Raw genomic sequence first — 25426 nt, forward strand, 5'->3', positions numbered from 1 at the left:
AGGAAGGACTTGGAGAGGGAGATCGGGGCCTTAGAGGCTATTTTGCCTTCTTTATCTTAGAAATTAGTTTTATTTTTTTTCCTTAATATTGTAACCTTTAATTTAGTTTTAGTTTTAGTTTTTATTAATTTAGTTTTCCTTAATATTGTAATCTTTATTTTCCTTAATATTGTAATTATAATCTTAGAAAATTTTGTCTTTTAGTATTCCGATGTGTTTCTTTAATTTTCATTGCATTTATTAATGAACCACCACATTTTATTAATTTAATTTTATTTAGTTTAATTTAATTTAATTTAATTTAATTTATTCATGTTATGGTTCACCAAAGGTCACCATCCTTGTTATAAATACGAGGGGAGTTAAAAGAAGAATCACCTTTCTCCCTAACCTTTTCTTACTTATTCACTTTATCTCTCTTTATTTTCTCTCTAAAAACTCAGATTTTTTGAAATGGCAGTCAAAATTGCAGGCCTTAACGATCTTATGATTGGATCTATGAGTTTTTTGGAAGAACAAGTTTCCTGTCTCCGTGAACAGGAGTTGAGGGCGATGAAGATGGTGGTCGGGGCGATTAAAATTCGCAACGATTGTTATGCAAATGGCATAAAGGAAATGGAGAAGGAAGCGGATGGTTTCATCAAATCCGTGTTGAGTACTTATGAAAAATGTTGCAAACTTAGGGAAGAATTTGAAGATGATATTAAGATTTTACGATCCTTACTTAATAAGGATTAGGCTTAATATTGTACTTTTTTTAAGTTTATCTTAATAATAATAATCTATTTTCGTTCTTACATTTTGTCGTTTAATTCTCTACTATTTGTTTTTTTAGTATAAATTTGATTGTTAATTTTGCAACTGAAGAGACATGCATGTGGGTAATGAAAAAGGATCTTCATAGTTTTATAAAATATAATACAAACCAAAGGATCCGTCTCGTACATGAGACGCTCTGGTGATTAGGGTTTCCAACTGAGGCGTATTATTCATAGTTTAATTGAATTTATTCATGAACCACTTAATTTAATCTAATTTAATTTAATTTAATTCATGAACCAAAGGTCACCATCCTTGTTATAAATACGGGTGAGTTAAAAGAAGTATCCATTTCTACCTAACCTTTCCTTACTCATTCACTTTATCTCTCTTTATCTTCTCTCTAAAACCTCAGAAATTTCAAATGGAAGGACTTCACAATATTGCTATTGAATCTTTAACTGGTTTAGAAGAACAGGTTGCCATGCTCCATGAACAGGAGTTCAGAGTGATGAAGATGGTGGTCGGGGCGATTAAAATTCGCAGCGATTGTTATGCAAAAGGCATGAAGGAAATGGAGAAGGAAGCGGATGATTTCGTCAAATCCGTGTTGGGTACACATGAAAAATGTTGCAAACTTAGGGAAGAATTAGAGGATGATATTAAGATTTTAAAGTCCTTGATTAATAAGGACTAGGCTTAATATTGTACTTTTTTTTTAAAGTTTATGTTAATAATAATCTATTTTCGTTTACATTTTGTCGTTTAATTCTCTTTTTTTTTTTTTTTTTTTTTGTATAAATTTCATTGTTAATTTTGCAACTGAAGACACTTGCATCTGGGTAAAGAAAAAGGATCTTCATAGATTTATAAAATATAATACAAACCATACTTACAATAATCCTTACAAAATACGAAATATTAACTAAAATTAATTAAAATCCAAGAGATTCAAGTTGAACAATCTCCCTTTCAATTTTCGTAATTTCTATTAGCGCTGGTTCGCGATTTGCCCTTAATATGCTTATCATATTATCCATATTTGCTTGTACGTCATGCATCCCTCTTGTTATGGCCATGTCTCGTACATGAGACGCTCCAGTGATTAGGGTTTCCAATCTGAATGTCAATCTCTCGCGGTAGAGTGAGAACGTTTTGCGATCCATTGTGTATTGAAATAAGAAAGCAACAAAACTGTCTATCCATCTGAAACAATTAAATTAAATTAAGAAGCAACAACCGCACAATCAGTTAAATAGATAGTTAAAAAAATCGATTTGGGTTTGGGATTTATTCAATAAAATCAATTGTGACAAAAACAAAAAACCCAAACAATAATTGAAGATAAAAGAACAAATACCTTGATTGATAATGGAGGAGTATGGATAAAAAAATATTAGGGTTTGTGTACTGAAAGATAATTTTGAGATGAATGTGTTTTGCCTTTTATAATGGGAAAAGGTAGTAGTTAGGGTTTTAAAATCCTTTTTTTTTTTTTATTAAAAGTTGTGACTTGATTTGATTTGGAAGTCAAATCGTTTCTTAATTGAAGACTTTATGCATGCCGGATTTTCTTACACACGCAACAACAATAGTCATTTCAAGTTACAATAGTCATTTCAAGTTGTGTTTAGTCAAATCAAATTTGAATTGTTCATTTTTTATTACTCTTTTTGGTTGGTATTATGTCAAATCTCCCAATTGTTCAGTTCATTATTCTTTTTGTATTGTGTTTTGTCAAATCAATTTTAACTGTTCAAATAAACAAGTAAAAGAGATGGAATTGAATAAAGTACATAAATGGAAAATACTAGAAGTCCACATTTTATATAATAATTTAAATATTTTACAAATTAAAAAACTAACAAACCGAGATGAATACCCAAATAGGAGGAAAAATTGTGGATTTGGGTACAACATCCAAACATACATACATACATACTAAATTAATTTGAAAAAAATTTAGTAATAACTTTTTCAAGGGAGTCATTCTCTTCCATGAGAATGCTCCTATTCTCCTTTATTTTTTGGAGGTCTTGTATAGCAGATTCATAATCTGCATGCAACCTCATCTGCTCCATCTCCGACAAGACGTCATGACTAATACCCATCTCCCGAATCTTATCAAGGTAGTCGTTGATCTTCGTCTCTAAATCGTCTAAGCGGAGGATATAGTATTTGTTCCTCTCCATGTGTATCAATGTTAGACGAATGTTCTTATCCATTATATGAAAGAAGAAGTTTGGTGTTTAAAGATTTAGGGTTGTTGAGCTTAGGGTTTTAAGAAAAGGAGAAGAGGAAATCAGAAATGAATGGTAAATTGTTGGTTGAGAAACTAGGGTTTGTATTTAGTGAAAGTGTATTTATAGATGAGATAATGAAACAACATGTGGCCTTTCAACTGCCACGGATTTTATTTTAATTAATAAATTAAAATTAATAAATTTTGTTGAAGGAGTTGGGAGATGTTTTTAAATAAATATGTTTAGGAAATTACATTTTGTCCTTCAATATTCCAATACAATGAAATTGTGTCCTTTAAAATTCTTTAATCGATTTTTTTATTTTATGTAAATAGAAATTATCGATTTTTTTTATTTTATGTAAATAGAAATTATCGATTTTTTTATCTTACGTAAATTATCCCGTTACATGTATGTAAGATATATTTAATCTAAATTGTTCAAGTACGATAAATTGAATTTAAATTAACTAAAACAAACGCTAGTAACCATAACAATTCTTGAATATTATTTGATTCAATTACACATTTTACACAAGAAAGCACCATAGGTGACTTGGAATTACGCCAGTTCTAATGATATAATCCCTCTCCATCTCCCAATAGTTCCTCCATTCACCTTCTACGTCGCGATCATCAATCTCATAATAATCAAGAATAGCTTGAATGTCAAGTACGACAATTGCTGCTTCTGAAGTAAGTTGGATACGGCCAGTAGACAATTTAGATGTCATTTTCCTTGTAAGAGGCCTTCTTGGCCTAGGAACGACTGGGTAAGTGTCACAACTAGGTAAAAAACCCAACCTAGCGCCTGCAAGATCAATAAATTTCTGACGATTGATCATCAACCTTTCCATGAACTCCTCCCCAATTAAGAAATTCGGATCTCTACTGAGCAACTTGTCATAGCTTTCTAGGGTTGTTACAAATGATTGATCGCAATATGGTGACGGCAAGACACCCATAATCTTAATATTTGAAAGATTTTGTAGTTGAAAAAAAAAAGTACTATATGACTAAATCATAGGGATTTATAGGGAGTGTGGATAATGGTAGGATTAGGTTGGCGGGAGAATTAGGCGGGAATTTTTCATCAAATTAATTAAAAGAAAATGAGGAAGAAAACCTTCCAACTTCCACCGTAAATATTAGGTTTTATTTTTAAAATTATAAATAATTAAAAATAAAATATGAGTAAGAAATTAAAAATAATTAAAAGAAAATTAGGGAGAAAACCTTCCAACTTCCATCCATCGTAAATAGTAGGTTTTATTTTTAAAATTAAAAATAATTAAAAATAAAATATGAGAAAAAAATAAAAATAATTAAAAGTAAATTGAGATTAACCTTTCAACTTCCACAGTCAAAGTAGTTCAACACAGCAAACTCTAAGTTCATCAACTCCATCACCTTCATCTTCTCAAAACAACCTTCATCATTTAAAAATGTCGAATAGTTTTGATTTAAATGCTTTGTATATCGAGGAGGAGGGAGAAAACGAAGTCATTGACGAGAATGAAACAGCCACCATCGAATTGTTACGGCATGCAAAGACATGTTCGAAGGAAGGCAAAAAGACAATCAACCAGCTATTGAGCCTACGATTGGTGCGGAATTTGAATCAGGTGAACAGTTTGCCGCTTTCTGTTATACTTACGCTTATAAGACGGGGTTTGAACTTCGTAGTAGCCAACTTTTGGCTCCCTTCAAGGAGCAGGGGGTACGTCGAAACGGAGTTGGGGATAAAGAACCACGATTCCACATGATGAACAAGATTAGGTTTATGTGTTCAGAGGGCAATACGACGAAGAAAAGCTCGTGTGTAACACCATGTAAAATGTATGTATTTGGGAAATTAAATCACGACACTGGGAAATTTGTAATCTGTACTTGTGATTTGGTACATAATCACGATTTGAATCCTGAGGTTAGCCGGCATGTAGTCAATTATAGGCACATAAGCGAATATTTCAAGGCCAGGTTGGTGTTGAACGACAGAGCTGGCATTCCAATTATAGATTTGACTTCTTTAAACAAATAATGTATGATCAATCAAAATCAATGACTATTTTCCTTAATTCATTTTCACAGTATTGAGTATATGTCTTCAAGTATTAGAATAGCATACGGTTAACTTGTGCAAAATTATGCCAAAAACAAAAAGAAAAACCCACAAGAGGATTCGAACACGAGACACTTAGTAAGGAAAGCATGAACTAAGTAAGGAAACCACTGCACCCACTAACTTATACTGTCATATGTCCAGTCCTATATATATATATTGTTCCGGGTGTAATTCCAGAGCAAGTATAGTTACCACCCGTGGCTTGTTGAATGATGTCTTGAGTTGGATTCTCCCTTGGTCTTAATCGTTCCTCTCGGCCTCTCCTGCAACAATGAACGAAGGCGAGGGCTTGGCTTTGAGCCAAGCGTACCCACTCCGACGCCCAAGTCAGTAAACTTAGATGTATAAGTTGTATGCTAATTGGCTAGGAATATATTGTAGAGAGATAAGGAAGATTATACCAGATGAATAGTGTATTTAGGTTAAGTTGTGTATTTCTGGATTGGATCCTTTCCTCAATGAAGGTTGAGGAGTATTTATAGACTTCACCTTTTGTCACGTAGTGGCCAAGTGGCCAAGTGGCTAGCAGGTGGAAAGACTGATCTACCCCTCGGCCGAGGGACCTATGGCAGGCCGGCGGGTCCTGGTGACTCACCGCCGAGGGGTCTTGGATATGAGTACGCGGGTATGTGTTCCGGCTGGCAGGTTGTCATGCCGGGACCCAGGTTGGCAGGCCGATGGGCCGCATCGGCTAGGTCGTCTAAGTCATTGACTTGCTGTGGATATCTTTGACCTTGCTCAATATGTTGACTTGGTCAGCGGTGCAGAATATGCCCCATCAATTTGCCCCCAGCGTAGTCTATGCCGTGGTATGGGCTTCGATGTACGTCTGAGCGTATATTCTGCGCAAGTAGTTTGTAGAAAATTTTCTGCATCGGCTTCTTCTGCGGCGGCTTCTTTTGCCCTGCCTAGTCTCTCTTAGGCCGTACCATATCCCCCCTCCACATGGATGTGTATTGGGCATCCGATGTGGATAAGAAAGGGACGCTGGCCGAGACCGGGGTTGAGACTGCCGGTTATTTTTGATTGCCCCCGGCCGGCGGTGTCTGGCTTGGTCGATCGTGTGGCCGGCGGAGAGCAGATGCTTGGGAATTTGTTGAGGAAGGTGAATAGGCGGAGAGATTTGAATAGGCGTGTTGAAGACGTTTGGTCACTGTTGTATTGATTGACACAACTGTTGCAACGATTGACATCCCGTGGTTGCATGTCCGACACGTGTCTGCACGCTGATTGGTTGACGCTTCATGGGCTGTTCTCTGATTGGTCCTGCTTCATGGGCTTTTCCCTATAAATAGGGCAGTTGCCCCGTGAAATTGCCCACCAATTTCATTCTTCAAAATTTTCTTCTCTCTAAACTTCCAAGGGTTTCTTTGTCTTCTAATTTCCATAGTTGTTACTCCGGCGAGCGTTTTCTTCAAGGTAAACAAACAAACTTTACAATTTTTAATTTTGTAAGTTCATTGTAAACATGTCTTCTGCTGACGCCGGGCCTAGTAAGCCGGGCCCTAGGTCTCCTTCTCCCGAAGTCGATCCTCGGATTCTGGAGGAATGGGAGGATGATTCTGATGTCGATGATGACGCGGACGATTTTGGTGATGATGCTGAGGAGGCTCGTCCTAATACCGTGAGGCGGTACGTTATGGATCACGGCCTCGCCTGTAAGGCACGCGTTGACCGAGTTTGAACCCATAAGTTGGCCAGCTGTTCCGGTGAGAAATTTTTCGAGGGCCACTTCTTCTTCGGCAGGGGATACAAGATTGTTATCCCCGAGGAGGGCAGCCGTCTGTTGCCCTCCACCGGGCCACACCGGCGTATATATGCGGCATTTGGAGTACGGGCCCGGTTTCGCTGAATGGGTATGTTGTGGCCATCCTTAAGGCCACGAACGTTGCCGTTGCCCAATTGCACCCGTTGGCTATGAGGACCATAATCGGGTTTTGTCCGGCTTTGTCTCTTTCAAGGGGGAGGCCCCAACGGTGAACTTATTTCTCCGACTTCATTACCTCCAGCCGTCATTCTCCGGCCGCGCCGGTTGGCACAAAGATGTGCACACGGAGAAGGGTTATGTCTCTGCTGACAAACTTTCCTCTTGCAAGGGCTGGCAGGGTCGGTGGGTGTACGTTAAGGTGCCGGACGACTATCCGCTGCCCTGCTCCTTTCAGCATCAAGTTAACTTGCGGTGTGAGACTAAGGCGGAGCATGACAGATGGGTCTCCCGGAAGAAACTCAAAATGGATGCTGGCAAGGTTCTTCTCTCGGAGGACGAGAGGCTGGCAATGCGGCTTTTTGAGGTAGACAAGGGTGGGCTGCCGAAAAGATGGATTCCTCCAACGCAGATCATTCTTCAGGATGAGCCGCTTTGCCATGTCGGCCTCATACCGGCCCTAGCGCAGGGTGAGTGGGGTCGGTGTGAGGCCCATCACCGTTCTCATTGTGTCTTTGAACTTTGATTTATTTCTTCTACTTAACTCTTGCTTCGTTTCCTTCGCAGGCCATTTTGGACCGGACTTGTCTGAGGATATCCTCCGGAGAATGGGACTGAACAAAGATAAGACCGTTGCTAACTTACATCCCAAAGCTCTCCCCAATGACCGCAGGAGGTCGCCGACTGATCTCATAGAGCAGCGGCTGAAAAGCTTGAGTGCGGTGGAGACCCAGGCGATGGTTGTTAGTAACGTGCCGCGCCACACGCGAAAAACGAAGTCCTCGGCGGTGGTGGCGTCGACATCGGCTCCGCCTTCCATCCCCCCTGTTCAGAAGAAGACGGTGGAGATCGTTTGTATCTCCAACGGGGATGACTCCGACGAGGAGGAGGGGTCGCCCCTTGTCCGTAAAAGAAAGCAGACGGCCTTTACCGCGACCGTTGATTCTGCTGCTGACGAGGAGACGCGCCTTTCGGCCAAGAAGGCCAAGCACGGTATTGTTCTTTCGTGGCTTCGATTTAGCGGTTCCTTAGGCGCCGATGTGAGCTCTTCGGCATGTCTGCGTATGTCGATACTTATGCTTACTTTAAATTTTGTAGATCGGCGCGATCGTCCGCCGCTCCTGTTGGGCAGCAAGTGGAGGGGAGTTCTGTGCGGGCTGGTGATCAACACGTCACCGTGAACTCTCCATCCCAGAAGGTTTTCCTCCCCCATCTGCAGGCCGGTGATCAAAATGTCACCGCTGTCCCTTCATCCCAGAAGGTTTTCTTCTCCCAGCTCATAGATGAAGGCACGGAGCTTATCAAGGAGCTGGCGAGGTGGAACGGTCTTACCGGTGCTCGTATCGTAGAGCAGGAGAAGGCCTTGGCCCAATCCGCTTTTGAGCTTAATGCCACTAAGAAGGTGGCCGCGAAGGCAAAGCAGGATCTTCTCAACGAGCAGAGGCTTAGGGGGATCCGAGAGGGCGCTCTTGGCCGAAAGAAAACTTAGGCGGGACGTTGAAAAGGAGGTCCTTCTTTGAGAGAACCAAGGCCGAGGCTGCGGCAGCCGAAGCCGCTAAAGCGCCGGGGGAAGTGTACACTTGTTCGAGGCACGCCGACCTCTACCTCCAGCAGAGGAATGAATCCGGGGACTGTTTAAGGCCCGGGCGGAGGTGGTTCGGATCAAAGATGCCGTCATTAGGCAAAAGGAGAAGGACATTGAGATGCTCCAAACCGTCATGCTCCCTAACATGTGTCTTGAATTCCGGGATTTAGCCGAAGGAGCTGCTAGGGAAGTGATTGAGGAGCTCTTCCCTCTTGATGGTTCCTTTCCGTGGGACGAGATATGACAAGTCGCTCGATGACAAGCTCGAAGCCAAGGAGAAGGCCGTGGCGGAGAAGGCTAAAGAGGCGGTGAGGGCGAAAGAAGCGAGAGAAGGAGGCGGCCGAGAGAAGGCGCTCTGGCCGAGAAGGCTAAAGAGGCCGGGGAGGAAGCCAAGCGGGCAAAGGCGGTGAGAGGTCGCCGAGGCTAAAGCCGAGGCCGCTTGAAGCCGAGGTCGCTAAGGGAGCCGCCGGGTTACCCATCGAAGAAAGTGCGCCGCCGCTGCGATGGCGAGCAACAACGGACATAGGGAGATAACATCCGTAACCTTTTGTCTTTTGGCTTATCCTTGTAATTTCTTGTAATTCGTTGAATATATTTAATAAGAGTTCGTTTTTACTTCACTTCTTTTCCTTGCGCTAGTATTTGAGCTTCGATCGCCCTTTTAGCGTCTCCGTCTTTGTGCAGGTTGTCTCCTTCCGTTATTAATTGAGTGTCTCTTTTTTTCCCGCCTCGGCTTGGCCGAGGCGAGTCTAAGTGCGTGTCTCAATTGTGTTAACGCTTCTAAGGCATTGTGAACGCTCTGCGCGTATCACCTGCGTCGGTGATTGCCGCTCTTGTCGTGTGTGTGACAAAGTGTGAGCCTGCACCGCTTCTTGTTATCGATCGGCCGTGGCGTCTACCACTTGGAGTGACTGCGACGGCGTCAAACCTCTTGGGGTGACGGCCGTGGCGTCTACTACTTGGGGTGACTGCGACGGCGCCTGTTTCTTCATAGAGACTGCCGTGGCGTCTACCACTTGGAGTGACTGCGACGGCGTCAAACCTCTTGGGGTGACTGCCGTGGCGTCTACTACTTGGGGTGACTGCGACGGCGCTGTTTCTTCATAGAGGCGCCGTGGCGTCTACCACTTGGAGTGACTGCGACGGCGTCAAACCTCTTGGGGTGGCTAGTGGCGTCTACTACTTGGGGTGACTGCGACGGCGCTTTGTTTCTTCATAGAGGCGCCGTGGCGTCTACCACTTGGAGTGACTGCGACGGCGTCAAACCTCTTGGGGTGATGGCCGTGGCGTCTACTACTTGGGTGTGGCTGCGACGGCGCTGTTTCTTCATAGAGACTGCCGTGGCGTCTACCACTTGGAGTGGCTGCGACGGCGTCAAACCTCTTGGGGTGACCGCCGTGGCGTCTACTACTTGGGGTGACTGCGACGGCGCTGTTTCTTCATAGAGATCGCCGCTTTTGTTGGTATGACAAAGTGTGAGCCGACATCGCACATCGATAAAGGCGCCGCTCTTGTCGGTATGACGGTGTGAGTCGGCGTCTCGCTCGCTTCCTAGTGATTATGGGAAGAGCGAACATTCTGATGGAAGACTTGGATGATTTTTCATTTAGGTAAAAACATGCGTCGGGGTGCCCACAGCTGTTTTGGACACCTCCGCCGCTACATAGGTTATTCCCGAGATTACCAGCGTCCTAATGGCCTAGTCAGCCACTAGTTACATCCATGAGGTCGCCCTCCTGTTGTAAGGATAGACCTTTCCCTTTTTCTGATTTCTTTGCCACCTTGAGGGATTGCATGTTGCATCCTCTGGCGGCTATCTGGACGTTGACCACTTCGTCATTCTCGTCTTTGGAGACGAGTTTATGCGCTTCCCCCCCGGTCCGAGACATACATCAGTGTTAGGGCCCGGATGGACATCACGGCGTCAGCCTCGCTCAGGGTGACTCGGCCTATGAGAACGTTGTAGGCGGACGAGCCGTCGATGACCACGAACTCAGCTAGGACATTCTTAGCCGCTTTCTTTTCGCCGAGCGTTACCGGGAGTCTGATTGATCCCAGTGGTACCAGGCCGGCCCGGAGCAGAAGTCGTATAGTGGGTTGGTGCGGGGGCTCAAGTCCTTGACTTTCGGCCGAGGCCGAGGAAGCACTCCCGAACATGATGTTCGTGTACGCGCTGTGTCAATCAGGCACCTCTTGACCAGGTGGTTGGATATGTCCAAATTGACTACAAGTGGGTCGTTGTGAGGAGCGATGACTCCTTCGTAGTCCTTCCTTCCGATGGTTATATCGGGGATGTTGGAAGCGGGGATCGTTTGTGTTGGGCACGAAGTTGATGGCCCGATATAGCTCGTTCGGGTGTCGTTTGTGCCCATGAGCGGACCCTCCGTTCTCGTTGCCCCGATGACAACATGGATCACTCCTATCCGTTCGAAGACGGATTTCTTACCCGTCTTTGCGCGTCGGTCTTTTGGCCTTTGGCAACGTACTTGCCGAGGCTCCCCTTCCGGATCAGCTCTTCAATGGCATTCTTTAGATGCGGCGATCGTTGGTTAAATGGCGGTGTGGCCGTGATACTCACGATCTTGGCTCGTGTCACCGTCACTTTTTGGCTTGGGGGTTTCTCCCACTTCGGCCCTCGCTTTTGCTCGGGGCAAAGACCTCGGCCGATACGACGAGTGGGGTTTTATCACTATACCGCCTCGGTGGTACGTTCCCGAACTCCACCCGGTGCCCGTCGAGTCCTGTCTCTGGCGGATTTGTCCGACCGTGACCTATTCTTCTCACGGCGTCGTTCATCGGACCGTGACCTATTGTCGTCACGGCGTCTTTCATCCGGATTATCCCCGGCGCTCTTCTTCTCTGAGTGCTCAGCCTCGCTGGGGCCTACCCAAGTCTTGTGGTAGTCCTCCACCTTAATGGCTTGGTCGGCCATCTTCCTGGCGGCATCCAAGCCCAGGCCTCCGCACTTGATGAGCTCATTTTTCAAATCTCCCCTTGGGAGGCCCTTCATCGCGCAAGGCCGCCGGTTCGGGATTAATCTCTCGAATCTGTTGGACCTTTCCGTCGAACCTCTTCATGTAGCTTCGTAGAGACTCGCCCCCCTCCTGTTTGATAGTTAGGAGGTCCGATGTCTCCACGACCCTTCTCTTGTTGCAAGAGTACTGGGCTAAAAAGGCGTCCCTTAGGTCGGCGTAGTAGTACACCGAGCCGTCGGGAAGCCCCTTGTACCAACTTTGAGCCATCCCATGCAACGTTGTTGGGAAAACTCGGCACCACACTTCATCGAGCTGCTCCCATACCGACATGTGAGACTCGAAAGCCTCAGCGTGGTCGGCTGGATCACCTTCCCCTTTGTATGATATGGGCGGCAACTTGAGCTTAGTTGGCACCTGGATTTCTAGGACGTAGTCGCTGAGGGGCTGTCTGACCACGTGTCGAACGGCACGCGGCGATCGGCTCCTCACGTCCCTAGTTCGGCTCCTCTCCCCGTGGCGGGTAGGACCTCTTCCCTGACTCTGGCGAGTCGGGCTTCTTCTTCTCCGACTCTGGTGAGTCGGACTTCTTTCATTTCTCCGGGGCAGGCCTCGTGGCTGCTGCGGTGACGCTGTCCTTCCGCGAGCGCGGTCAGGACTTGTGTCCACCACTTGCATTCTTCCCAGGCTCTTCCGGCGTTTTGACAGGGCCAACTTCTTCTAGCGCTCCATTCAAGTCTCTTGGAGTCACATTGCAGGCCCTGGTCTCTGTGCGGGTTCCGCCGCTCTTGTCGGTGTGTGACAAAGTGTGAGCCGACGTACTACCAATGAGGTCTAGAAGTTGCTTTAGTAATGCCACGTCGACCACATGTCCCATGAGGGTGACTTGGTTGGCGCGGCGCGCATCGGTGTTATTGGCATCCCGAACTCCGGTTGGATCACTCCGTAGGTGGAGGGCGCATGACTCTGAATTGTTGAAGGTATCATCGGGTGGAGGGGCTCGTCGATTACGAACACCTCTTGCTGTTTCGACATTTTCTTAGCTTTTTGGGTGGATTTTTGTGTGTTTTTTTTTTGTTTTGGGAATGAATGTGACTAGCTTCTAGTGTCTATTCCCACAGACGACGCCAATTGTTCCGGGTGTAATTCCAGAGCAAGTATAGTTACCACCCGTGGCTTGTTGAATGATGTCTTGAGTTGGATTCTCCCTTGGTCTTAATCGTTCCTCTCGGCCTCTCCTGCAACAATGAACGAGGCGAGGGCTTGGCTTTGAGCCAAGCGTACCCACTCCGACGCCCAAGTCAGTAAACTTAGATGTATAAGTTGTATGCTAATTGGCTAGGAATATATTGTAGAGAGATAAGGAAGATTATACCAGATGAATAGTGTATTTAGGTTAAGTTGTGTATTTCTGGATTGGATCCTTTCCTCAATGAAGGTTGAGGAGTATTTATAGACTTCACCTTTTGTCACGTAGTGGCCAAGTGGCCAAGTGGCTAGCAGGTGGAAAGATCGATCTACCCCTCGCCGAGGGACCTATGGCAGGCCGGCGGGTCCCGGTGACTCACCGCCGAGGGGTCTTGGATATGAGTACGCGGGTATGTGTTCAATTTGGCAAAGGTTGTCATGCGGGACCAGTTGGCAGCCGATGGGCCGCATCGGCTAGGTCGTCTAAGTCATTGACTTCTTTGTGGATATCTTTGACCTTGCTCAATATGTTGACTTGGTCGGTGGTGCGAGAATATGCCCATCATATATATATATATATATATATATATATATATATATATATATATATATATATATATATATAAATATATATAAGGTCTTTTCAACTTCCGGTCATGGATATTAGCAAATACTTCTTATAACTTAAAAAAATAAAATATTTATCAATTTAATTAAAATTTTAAAATAATGTGTATAAAAAAAGACATAACTTACTCATACCCACATAAGCAAAAAAAAGTACAATGAAAATTAATCATAAAATAAATTTAATTTTAAATTTTTTTAAAAAAAATTAATTTAAAGAAATTTAATATTACAACGAAATTTAGATATAATTTAAAATAATATAAGACAAAAGAAAAGGTATTATATGAAAAAATATTAATTGAAAAAAAAAATTAAAAAAAAAAATTAACGTAAATACATAAACATACATATAAGGAATAATCATACCGTATAAAGAAATTGATACAATACGTATCAATTAACCGTAGCGTATACAGGACTGTGTACGTATATTAGAGGTATACATAAATATACGAAATATTAAAGGTATATACTGTATACATAAATACTAAAAATAATAAAAGGTATTAGTAATAAATAAGACTTAAATATAAATTAGGAGAGAAGTTTTTTTTAATTAATAAAATATGTGGCAAAACCGAGAACATTAATTTGGGGGGGCAATTAATGAAGGAATCAAGGGATTAATTAGATTAAATAAGATTCTTTGAATTGGACAAGTGGCGCGTCATTATTGGTGGTGTATGAGGGCCTCATACACCTAGTGTAACTCTACCATCTTCCTATAATATTTCATGTCTAATTAAGTTCTAATAATAATAATAATAACACATTCAAGATGTTTTATTATGCTTTTACTCCACTTTTGTTTTCCTCTTCTCTCATTCATTGTAAGTTTGTAACCTAATTTCAACCTTTTATCTTACTCTTGAATTCTTAATCTTAATGAATGTTATAATATTATATATATATATATATATATATATATATATATATATATATATATATATATATATATATATATAGAGAAGGGATCAACTAAGGTCCTTAGATATAATAAGTCCATAAGTCCTATTGTGAGCCATTGGATGGAGGGAGATGGATGGCCAAGATCAACCTCCAAAAGTGTGTTTATGTACTAATATCACTCATTCTCTCCTCCTTCACTAATCCTTCTAATTAATCACTAATTCACTATAACTTCTTTTCCTCTCATCCACTTCTCTCATATATCACACAACTCATCTTCTCTCTAAAACCCCAAAAAATAAAAACCCAAAAAATCCAAATAAATAAAAAACCCAAAACCCAAATAAATAAATAAAACCCAAAAAATCCAATTAAATCAAAAAACCCAAAAAATCCAATTAAATCAAAAAACTCAAATAAATCATTCATTCTTCTCTTCCTCATTCACCACCACCCACCACTATCCCACCCGACACCAACTCACCGCCCACCACCGCCGCCACCACACCGCCGCCACCGCACCGCCGCCAACTTTTTTTTTTTTTTTTTTTTTTTTTTTTTTTTTTTTTTTTTTTTTTTTTTTTTTTTTTTTTTATTTTCATGTTTTGAGTTGTTTTTTCCATTCATTTTTTGTTGTTGTCTTTTATTTTCTTTTATTTTGTTACTTCTCCTTTTTTATTCATTTTCTCAAATCTCTTCTTGTTATACTTTTTTTTAAGATTTCGGTTTTTAAATCTTGTTTTTTTTCATATTTTTCATATTTATTGTTTGATTTTTTTACTATTTACGACTAAAGTTATACATTTTATGACCAAAGTTATACAAAAATGCACCAAAGTTATACAAAAAATGGACTAAAGTTATACAAAAAATTGGACTAAAGTTATACAAAAATGAACCAGAGTTATACAAAAATGAACCAAAGTTATACAAAAATGAACCAAAGTTATACAAGAATGGACCAAAGTTATACAAAAATGGACTAAAGTTATACAAATATGGACTAAAGTTATACAAAAAAAGACTGAAGTTATACAAAAATAGACCAAAGTTATACAAAAAAAGACTAAATTTATACAAAAATTGGACTAAAGTGATACAACAATGGACTAAAGTTATACAAAAATGAACCAAAGTTATACAAAAATGAACCAAAGTTATACAAAAATGGACTAAAGTTATACAAAAAATTGGACTAAAGTTATACAAGAATGAACCAAAGTTATACAAAAATGAACCAAAGTTATACAAAAATGAACCAAAGTTATACAAAAATGGACTAAAGTTATACAAAAATGGACTAACTTTTGTATAACTCTGGTGCATTTTTGTATAACTCTGGTCCATTTTTGTATAACTTTGGTTCATTTTTGTATAACTTTGGTTAATTTTTTGTATAACTTTAGTCCAATTTTTTGTATAACTCTGGTGCATTTTTGTATAACTCTGGTCAATTTTTGTATAACTTTGGTTCATTTTTGTATAACTTTGGTTCATTTTTGTATAACTTTAGTCCAATTTTTTGTATAACTTTAGTCCATTGTTGTATGACTTTAGTCCAATTTTTGTATAACTTTGGTGCATTTTTGTATAACTCTGGTCGATTTTTGAATAACTTTGGTTCATTTTTGTATAACTTTGGTTCATTTTTGTATAACTTTGGTTCATTTTTTGTATAACTTTAGTCCAATTTTTTGTATAACTCTGGTGCATTTTTGTATAACTCTGGTCAATTTTTGTATAACTTTGGTTCATTTTTGTATAACTTTGGTTCATTTTTGTATAATTTTAGTCCATTGTTGTATCACTTTAGTCCAATTTTTGTATAACTTTAGTCTTTTTTTGTATAACTTTGGTCATAAAATGTATAACTTTAGTCATAAAATGTATAACTTTAGTCATAAAATGTATAACTTTAGTCGTAAATAGTAAAAAAATCAAACAATAAATATGAAAAATATGAAAAAAAAATAATAATAACAAAAACCAAAAAAACTCATAATAACAAAAACACAAAACCAAATAACAATAATAAAACCAAAAAACCAAAAAACCAACAACCCAACCAAACCCGAAATCTAAAATAAACCAAATAACAATAAAAAAACCAAATTTAAATATCGTGTGTATAACTCTAATGCACGCAGTGTATAACTTTAATAGACAAGATGTATAACTTTAGTCATAAAATGTATAACTTTAGTCATAAAATGTATAACTTTAATGTTTTAAGTGTATAACTTTAGTCGTAAATAGTATAACTTTTATAAAAAGCAAATAAATATGAAAAATCGTAATTAATCAACAAATATTAAATCTGAAAAAAAATTAAATAATAACAAAAAGCAAAAAAAACCCATAATAACAAAAACAAAAAACCAAATAACAATAATAAAACCAAATAACCAAATAACAATAACAAAAAACCAAATACCAATAATAAAAACCAAATAACAATAATAAAAATGTAACAATATCTAAAAACAAAAAAATTATGTAACACTCCAAAAAAAAAATATATATAAAAAAGAAAACAAACAAAAAACAAAAAAAGAACCAAAAAGAGACAAAAACCATAAAACAAAACAAACAAAAAACAAAATAAACAAAACCAACATCAACAAGAAGAGGGGAATCAGGGGATGCGGCCAACAATATCTAAACCAAAAATATTGAAATTCAAACAAAACCAACAAGGAGAAGCGCAACAACCAACAACAACAAGAACCGCATAAATTTTTCGAATCTGAAAAATAAAAAGATAAAGGAGAGGGTAGGGATGCGGCTGCGGTGTGGTGCGGTGTGGTGGAGTCGGGATTGGTTGGTGGTGTTGGCGGGTTGTGGGTCGGGTGTGGTGTGTGGAGGGGTGGTGGTGGGTCGGGTGTGGTGTTTGGAGGAGGGGTGGTTTTGTTTTTTTTTTTTTGTTTTAGTTTGGTGCGGTGTGGTGCGGCGTGGTGGAGTGCGGAAGTTGGCGGTGTGAGGAGGTGGAGGCAGTGATAGGGTGGTGGTGGGGTCGGGTGGTGGTCGGGTGGTGGTGGGTCGGGTGTGGTGGAGTGATTTTTGTGGTTTTTTTTTGTTTTATTTTAGTTTGGGTTTTTTTTTATCAACTTGGTTTTTTTTTTGTTTAGAGAGGGTGGGAGAAAATGAGAGAGAAAGAGTGAATGTGAGAAATGAGAGAGGATGAGTGAATGAGGAAGTGAGTTGGGAGATTAGAATGGTGGTAGAGTTATACACAATTAGGTAGAGTTATACACAATTAGGGAGGGAGATTAGGGAGGTTCATTTGTGACCCATGAATGAGATGTAATCTCATCCCTCCATTCCTTCCATCCAAAGGCCCTTATAAGGACTTAGGGACTCAATGGATGTAAGGACCTTAGAAGAACCACTCTCTATATATATATATATATATATATATATATATATATATATATATATATATATATATATATATATATATATATATATATATATATATATATACATATATATATATAGAAATTGCATCAAGTGAGTCTAGGTATCTTAGGTGAGTCTAGCATTTTAATCTCAACCATTCGATTTTAAACAAATGAATGGCTGAGATTAATCCTAGCTCATACTATATAAACTTAAAAATCTAACCTAACAGCATCATAACCCAAAATCACTTTATCTCTCTTCCTCCCATCTCTCTCTAAATCGTCTTCTTCTACAGATCCCCAAATTCTAGGTTTCCAATTTTCAACAATTCACGTTTAATTAATCTCATCAATTTTAGAAACTCAAGCAATAAGCAATTTTATTAGTTCAATCAATTCAGTTAATTCATGATTCTAGCAATTCGGGATTGAATCTATTCAATCGATTTAAACAACTTAATCAAACCCCGATTTAGATCTTTCAGCTGAAATCGCATTTTTCGTTCGATTATCTTCAATCGATTTCCAGGTTACTTCTACGCTTTCTAGTTAATTTAAAAATTGTTATTGTTGATTGTTCATACTATTAATGTCGATTATATGTTGTATTCAATCTATTTAAAACGTTAGGGCTATGTCATGGTGAAACTAACAATCTTTCGTTTTCTCATGCTTTGTTGTAATTGATTTATGTGTTAATTTGCGATTTTATGGATTATTTTGTGGTATAACATCATTTTATATTATTTACCGTTTATTATTTGTGTTATAAATGTTTGTAAAAAAAATTAAGGTTTTCACATTATTAAATTCATACCTGGATTTGTTTTCGTGAAATTGCGGTAAATGTGAGGATTCAATTAGTTTTCGTAAAAAAATCAACGAAACCTGTTACTGTAATAGCGTTACAGTAACATTAAAAGCTACATGATGAGAATTGAACTTAAAATATCCTTACAACATTGTATATTTGATGTTATATGATTTTTTTCAATTAAATATGATGGTTTAACATTGTCATAAACTCGCAATGATGTTCTTTGTAATGATATTTTGTAATGATGTTCTTGTAATGATGTTCTTTGTAATATTATTATTCTTGTGAAATTATCATTAATAATGGACCACCGACTTTCGCATATGGTTTATCTAGTAATTGTCGAATGTTTTGTTTTGGTTGTCAGAAGAATTGAAGAAAGAAGAAGGTTTGAGAAATCAACCCACACAAAAAAAAGGCGCACAAGGATACAATATATACAAAAAAAAAAAGCAAGACGTTGAATAATCAATCATGGAGATAGGCATGAAGAAAACAATGTTATTGAAGTTGGAATGATAGTGGACACTTTTACCATTATTGTTGTGTTATTTGTTGTATGGTCAACACCACTTTATTGCTTTATTAGTTTATTAGATAACTTTGTACGTTCCTCCTAATTCCAATACAACCAATCCTTATTCTGCCACGTCACAACAATAGTGTTACAGTAACATCGGTCATTAATCAAAGTTACAGTGTTACTGTAACATCTTCGTTATATTTAATTTTTCAATGGTATATCAATATTACTGTAACAATGTTACTGTAAAAACATTAATTCATTAAACTAACATGACAACAATGTTACAATAATTATTATTTAGTTTGTGTATTATATCAAACGGTGTATAAAGTAGTTCAAAAATGTAATGAAAAAGTTGTATGTTTCGTATTTTAAAAGTGACAATGTTACTGTAACATTGATACAGTAATTGTGTTACTGTAACATCATTCATTCATAAAAATAATACGGATACAGTGTTAAAAGACCAAACTTTAATTACTTCAATAATAAAAAATCAAGTGAAAACAGAATAGCCCAGTTGATCCACTAAAATGATTTGCAATATCACATCGTATTAATGTGAAAAGTTTACAAGAAGTATACATCATAATCACACATCAAAATATGACAATAATGTTAACAGCCTCAACTAGGATTTCAACTTCATTAACGTTGCCTTCTTCACACCTATCTTCATGACCGATTAGCCAGAGTCTTACTCCATTTTGTATATATCTTCTCTTTGCGCGCCTTTTTTGTATTGGTTGATTTCTCAAACTTTCTTCTTCAAATATTCTGACATTAAAAACAAAATATTCGACTATTAATAACTAAAACTTATGCGAAGCTTGTGGTCCATCATTATTCATAATATTACAAGAACAATATTACAAAGTAACATTATTTGTGAGTTTATGACAATTGTTATACCATCAAATTTAATGAGAAAAAACCAATAACATCAAATATACAATATTGTAACAAATATTTCAAGTTCGGTTTTCATGCAAGAGTAATGTTACTGTAAACGCTATTACTGATAAGAAGAGTTGAGGATTTTATGAAATCGTTGGTTATCATCATCAAGTAGTAATATTACAATAACGCTATTACAAATTAATCAATCCCACGCAAACACAAAAGCGTACATTAATTACTCAGTTTTTATAAATCGTTAACCCTAATTTTTAGGCGAAAATTAGAACATGAAGTATCACAGAATTTAATAACTAAGAAAACAAAAACTAGAATTAATTTCTCAATTTCTATGTTCGAAAAAGTGAATATATATACAATCAATTGACAGTTTATTTATATAATTCATTATCAACAAAAGCAACATGCAAATTAAACCTAATTTTTTGGCGAAAAATCAATTAATCAGTTTGAGCAAAACATTAACCCTAAATCAATTAATAGTTTCTTCATATCATCAATAAAATCAACAACAACCACAACAACAATAACAATCAACAACAACAACAACAACAACAACAACAACCTGAAATAACATAAATCACAACGAAATTTTTGTAAAAATATAACGAAAATTGAGAGCGATTTATACCTCTTCTTTATGCGATAAACAGATCTAATATAATCTTAACTAAACTTTTTTGAAGATCTTCGCTTGATTTTAATAAATATTTCGTTTGATTTTTAATGTTTTTTGGAAAAAGAGGCGGTTGAAGGAATTAGATCGTCTGTTTTTTTGTTGAATAATTGATGACTATGGTGTTTAGAGAGAGAGAGGGGGAGAGAATACTTGTAGAGAGATAAAATTTATGACAATAATGAGACGTGAAAGAGGATAGTGTTTAGTTTTATAATTTTGCAGATTGATAGAGGGTGACGTGGAAGAATGAGGGTTGTTGGATCTTGTTGATCCAACGGTTCTTATTGATATGCTAGACTCATCTAAGATGCTAGACTCATGGGATGCTCACTCTATATATATATATATATATATATACATATATATATATATATATATATATATATATACACTTCATCTCTTTAAGTGAAATTACATATCTTTTGTGTATATCTTGGTATTGATTTTTTTTTTATGGTTTTCTTAACATTTCTATTAGTAAATTAAGTTTAACCTCTTTATTTTGTTGTGTTTTATAGGATTCAATGTCATGATCTTCTTTGATGTGAACGCTTTTTGTTATGTTGTAAGTTACTACTTTCGCCTATTGTTTTATTTTTCCATTTTTTTTTATTTGTTTAACCCTTTAATTTTCATATATGTATAGTTTCTATTCTTACCAGCTTTGAATTCAACATGACAAACAAAACCTTATATTTCACCTCATTCATAAATTTTTAAAAAAAATTAAAAAATATAAGTTGCAAACACAAAAAAAAAAAAAAAAAAAAAAAAAAAAAATTGATGCAAACCTTTTATCTCCCTCCGATAACTTTGGTTATCAATTTATCCTATTTATTTAGCTTTATTATCTTCTTAATGATGATCTTTTTGCTTTCCCCTCACCATTATATAACAATCTATATCTATATATAAAAGAGAGTTTTTTCGAGCGATTCTAGAGCGTCCACATCATCAAAAATTAATTTAGGAAAGTGTAATAAATAATATTTTCCCCATAAAAAACAAAGTAGAGAATCTTTTAATTATTATAATATCTATATTTCTTATTTTATATTCATGAGAAGTTTCTAATTTTTATATAAAAACTTTGACATTTCATTTGGCAAAAAAATAGCATTACAAAAATTATGAAGATAATATAATTAGATTCGTGATAAAAAATGCTTTCATTAGAGTATAGATTTCATATGATTTGTACATATTAAGGCCCTGTTCTTTCTGGCTTATTTTCACCTACTTGATTGATTATTTCGATTCGATTCGATTATTTCGATTGATTGATTGGCTCCATTGATTCGATTCGATTGATTGATTGATTGGCTCCATTCGATTCGATTCAGCTCAGCTCAGCTCCATTCAGTTCAGCTTCATTAAGTTCAGCTCATTTCAGCCTTACTCATCCTAAATTTAATAGTTATTATTAATTTTGTTATCAATAATACTATTTTTTTAATATTATTCTTTATTATTATTATTATTATTATATTTAATAATAGTGTTAATAATAATGTTATTAATAATTTATTTATTATTATTATTATTATGAATATTATTATTAAAATGAATAATATTGTTTATTATTATTATTATTATTATGAATATTATTATTAATATAGTGTTAATAATATTGTCATACAAGTCAACACGCTTGCCAACATGGTTACGGATTCGCTTGATACTCTACGAATCACGAATTGTTAAAAGCGAATTCTATCAACTGATTACTGAAAATACATATAACACATTTTCTATAAGCGAATCATGAATCGATAAGGCGTATTCATAGCGAATATGGTAACTATGCTTGCCAGCCATCATTTGAGGTACACATAGAAATCTATAAATACCTCATTATTCACCCATCAATGGTAAAATACTTCTCACCAACAACTTCCTCTCTCTAGAAGTAAGACTATTCGAGCTACTATGAGAGGGCACGGAAACCTTAGCTTCAAGCAAGGTCCCAACTATCCAACAGTACCGTAAGGCATCAGAGAAGGACCTATTGCGAACCCTCTGAGGCCCTATTTGTTACGCGTGAAAGATCCATCCGGAGAGAGCAAGCATAGGTTCGAGGTGCCATCGTCTGAGAGGAGCGCGTTGACCCGACCCGGATTCGAGCAACGCTTACTTGAGTGTTTTTATTCGAAACAATTATTTTTACTAATATCATTATTAATATTGACATTATTATTTATTATTGTTATTAGGAATATTATTAGTAAAAAATTACTATTTTTTCATTATTATAATTTATGATTATTCATATACTCCTCCCTCTATCCCGGTCAATTGTTGTCCTTTGGTTTTGGCACAAAGACCAAGGAAAGAGGAGTGGCCAATTATAAAATGACAAGCGGACCAAATTGAGTGTGAATGATCAAATTGTTCATCAAGTTCATTCTTAAAATAGAAAGGACAATAATTGAATGAGACACCCCAAAATGGAATAGGACAACAAATTAGGGACGAGGGAGTATAATATTATAATTTTTTTCTTAAAAATATTAATTTTAGTATAAATAGTATTATACTATGAATATTATTATTATTATTATTATTATTATTATTATTATTATTATAGTTGATAATAACAATAATATTAAATATTATTATTATTATTATTATTATTATTATTATTATTAATATGATTATTTCGATTCAAACTCAATTGACTTTATTGATTCGATTGATTCAGCTCACTTTATTGATTCGATTCAGTCAGCTCAGCTCCATTCGATTCGATTCAGCTCCATTGATTCAGATTCAGCTCGATTCGATTCGATTCACTCCATTCGATTCGATTCGATTCGGTTCGGCTCTAAAAAACGTAAAGAACAGGGCCTAAAGATGGTGTAATTATTAATATATTATATGTCCAACATTGAAAAACAATGTTAGTGTTGTGATTATAATACGCATAAATTATGGAATTGTCCCACATCGAAAGATGAACATAAGGTGGGTGATCTTATGACTATAAATAGGAGTCATCATTGGAACCTATATACCAACGAAAAACCTTTTGAGTCTCTTAAGTATTGTTTTGGAGACTCTTAAGAGTTTATATCATTATTTTCACAGTATGATATACATATTTTCTATATTATATATTATATTCAAGTGATGTTTATAAACATTGTATAAAAGCTTATACATCTCATTTCCCAAAATTTAATTAAAAAAATTATGGAAATTATATTATAATAGATTCTTGGTAAAAGAAATGCTAGCATTAGAATATATTATCCATATTATTTGCATATATTTTTAATTATGATAAAAAATAGAGAACAAACGTACCAATATTAATAAATAGTACTCCCTCCATTCAAGGCCAAATACAACATTTTCATTTACACACTTGCCAAGACACAAATTACAACGTCAATATCTTTAAGTTTACAATAAAAAAAAAAATTAAAAATTTGATATTCTCATTGTACTTTATAGGTAAATCAAATAAGATCCCACATGACCATATTTTCTCTTACATATTACAAGGAATCGTAAAGATTCTATTCGTTCATGGATAGTGTAAAAAAAGGAATGTTGTATTTGGTCTTGAATCGAGGGAGTATAGAATTTGCTCATTATTATTAACCCGGGTTAGATGTCGAATTATGTGCGAAAAAGATGGTGTATGTTATTTGTCCACATTGAAAAATATATTGGTGTAGTGAATATATTACGTATAAATAATAGAATTGTCCCACATCGAAAGTTTAGCGTAAGGTGGGTGATCATATGATTATAAATAGAAGGCATCCTTAGAACCTAAATACCAACCCAAAACCTACCGAGTCTCTTAAGCATTATCTTAGAGAGCTTTTAAGAGTTTATATCATTATCTCCACGGTATGATATATATATTTTTTATATTATGTCCAAGTGATGTTTATAATTTTTATATAAAAACTTATACATCTCATTTAGCAAAAAAAGTAACATAATTTTTTTTTTTTTTTTGAAAAAAATATGTAATTAGATTCGTGGTAAATAAATGTTAGCATTAAAATATGGGTAATGATAAATACAACCCACTGGGTTATATTTAAGAAACCAAAAGAGGAAATAAATTCTTAAAATATGCATTAATTGTATTGGTTAATGTGTAATTTAGTTCTTAATTCCTAAATTAATACCCAAATTAGAAGGTATTTAATGCTTAAATACAACCCAGCGGGTTGTATTTAGCATACCCTTAAAATATAGTATCATATTATTTGCACATATTTTAATTATGATAAGAAGTTAAAAAAATATACTATACAAATATTAATAAATAGTATAGTATTTGCTTATTATTATCAAACTGCGTTAGATGTCGAATTAGGTGCGCAAAAGATGGTGTATTTCTAAATATATTGTTTGTCCCACATTGAAAAATAATGTAGCTATGGTAAATATATTACATATAAATAGTTGAATTGTCCCACATTAGAAGATTATCATGAGGAGAGGTATCACATGATTATAAATAGGAGTCATATTTGAAACTTAGGGGTATTAATCCAAAATCTTTTGAATCGCTTAAATATTACTTCCTCCATTCAACTCCACTCTACCTATTTCACTTTTGTACACTATTCACAATTGTGTATTCAATTTCAATTTTCTCTCGATTCGTAAGTAAAAATATATTCATGTGGGATTTTGTTTGATTCGTCTTTACGAGTACATTAAAAATATCTAACTTTTATAATTTTTGCAAATACGTAGCTAACCATATTTAGCGTGTAAAACAC

The sequence above is a fragment of the Silene latifolia genome, chromosome 3 (assembly GCF_048544455.1).
Source record: "Silene latifolia isolate original U9 population chromosome 3, ASM4854445v1, whole genome shotgun sequence".
Lineage (NCBI taxonomy): Eukaryota > Viridiplantae > Streptophyta > Magnoliopsida > Caryophyllales > Caryophyllaceae > Silene > Silene latifolia.